Source organism: Adiantum capillus-veneris, chromosome 22 (genome assembly GCF_014529385.1).
Source record: "Adiantum capillus-veneris isolate H3 chromosome 22, ASM1452938v2, whole genome shotgun sequence".
NCBI classification, from domain to species: domain Eukaryota; kingdom Viridiplantae; phylum Streptophyta; class Polypodiopsida; order Polypodiales; family Pteridaceae; genus Adiantum; species Adiantum capillus-veneris.
Genome location: NC_140952.1, coordinates 65,145,895 through 65,148,394, shown reverse-complemented (window position 1 = coordinate 65,148,394; position 2,500 = coordinate 65,145,895).

Here is a 2,500-nt window from a genome sequence, read left to right as displayed (position 1 = left end):
ATAAGAATGGCATGTTGGTGAAAGTGTCTCTACCAACCGATTGGAACACTGTGGACTGGCCAGTTCCCGAGGAAACAATGGTGGAGGCAATGCGAAGTAAGCTCTACAAGGATATACAGAGGTCTCTATGTAGCTCTATTCCCACCAAACTGGTTAGAATTGCAAACTTTTGTCCTGTTGCACTCTTCATAGAGTTGTTTCATAGCTACAACATCCGTGTTACGAAAACTATGTTCATGTGCAAGTCATTTCAGCAGTCATCCTGTGACAAACTTCTTGACAGAGGATGGTATGTAAAGGAAGAGATTGGTTTACAGTGCGAGGTCGCGCTTGATACTCTAGTTGTCAAGTACATGATTGCAAGCCAATCACTGTTACTTTCGTTTTGTTATATGCGATCACAAATGCTCAATGGTAAGTACATTCCTATGGACCAAGTTTCTGCAGGTTTGGAAGATAATCCTGCTGTGGATGTGGAAGTGATTGATAAAGAGCATGGCCTACTGTTGGTGGTTACAATAAGGGAGCTATGCAGTCTTCAGCATTTGCGGCATGACATAATTGAAGAGTCAATGGACAGGGACCTATCAGATTTTTCCTTTTTCCTAGCTGGCCGTAAGGTGATGCGGCGAAGGGAAAAAGATATTTTGTGCAAAGAGTTGGATGGTCAGGTTGAAGTAGTGTCAATGTAACAGATATTCTTGTGAACCCAAGTGTATACAAATGACTTTTAATACATGAAGTTTATTGAGATTATTTGTCAATTGTGCCCTGTGAAAAAGTGTGCTTGAAATACATTTCTTTACCATGTCAAATCTCTCTCTCTCTCTCTCTCTCTCTCTCTCAATGTTAGACAAGACAAAGACATGATAGAAGAGTCATCTTAATTCATTAGAAAGTACAAACTCGTTCGTGAACAATGGACTGAGATACATTTTTGGAAGTATGGAATCAAAATGTCTTCAAGGTAAAAATTGAAGGAATGCCCCTCGAAAGAAGGTGTGAGATAGTTGTTCCCGTCGGATTTAGTTCTCCCTTTTCAGGAGTATCATCAATCAGTAGTGTATTAGTTGCATCAAAGGGTACACCAATTTGGCTAAACGGTTTGTACAAAAGAGGTAAGGGTGGTTTTTTAGGGTGGTAGTGGCCCTCAACGGTAACGCATTTTCTTTGATCATACAAAAAGGAAAAATCTGACTTGTGAGCGCCGCATACACTGCAAACTATTGTAACTAGTGGCGACAAGTTTTTCCTTTGCATTGAAGACCATATGGCAACTCTAAAGCGCGAAAGAAGAAACTGAATAAATTCCTTGGTTCCTGGACGAACCACGACTCAACAAGTTCCCATCCGAAACATTTGCAAATCCTTAAAGGGTTCTGTGTCACCGAGAGGCACGCGCATCAGCAGCAATCCATTGACGTCCAAGATAATCAACCTCTGTAAAAGTTGACAAGTACATATAAGTAGTTAAAAGCTGAACATATTTTTCCATACTTGAATAGACATTACCGGAACAACCGTATCTACAGGTAGCAAGGGTCCATACTGGGTCTCTGTAGTGTTGATGTCATTGTTGCTCTCCTCTGCTTTAGCTTCATCATTCACATCTTCATAGTCATCATTCACATCTTCATCAGGGGTCTCCCCCATGGCTCTTTCTACCTCATTCAAGGTTTCCTCCAAGGTCTTTTCCTCTCCCTCAGTTGACCGGCTTGCCTCATACATCCTTGCCTGATCCATATCAGTTTGCTCATCCCTAGGCCTGCTTTCCTCATCCATATCCTTTTGCTCATCTATAGGCCTGCTTTCCTCATCTTGGGTTTCATCCATAGGCTCTTTTGGCTCCTCCACTGGCTGACTTGGCTCTTTCATTGTCTCCTCTGGTTGTACACTAGCACCTTCCATATGCTCATTTGACCTTTCCTCATCCTCGGCTCTTTCATCTTCTGCTGATATGACCCCCTCGGCCCGTTGTGATTCCACTGTATCAGATGCAAGGGTTTGTCGTGGTGGCACGTCATGTATTGTTAGATCAATAGTGCGGTCATCCAAGCCGCTATCTTCAAGCTCTCTGGGGCTAGACATAGTAAGCAGGTGTTGTATTAAACTTACCCGGTATCTTTGCAAATAATCATATGTGTAGTTTTTTAAAGCACTCTGAAAAATTGAAAGACCACATGGTGAGAATTCTTTTATAAACTAAACCAAAATTGACTCAATGCATTGCCAAATGGTTACCTTAGTCATGAAAGGTTTTAATGCAAAGTAGCTTTGCAGGACATATTCTGCATGGAGAAGACATCTCTAGCCGCAAGAATTTCCATTGGTTTGATTTGGGATAGGTACATCTTTGATTGGGGCCTTGTATAGTTCATACCTTCCACATAGCTTGCCATAGGCAAGCAACAACCTCTTTATACAACTGCACAAAGCAGCGTCAAGATGTTAGCATGAGGCTTCAAATTTACATGGATATCTATAAGAAACACTTTCTGAT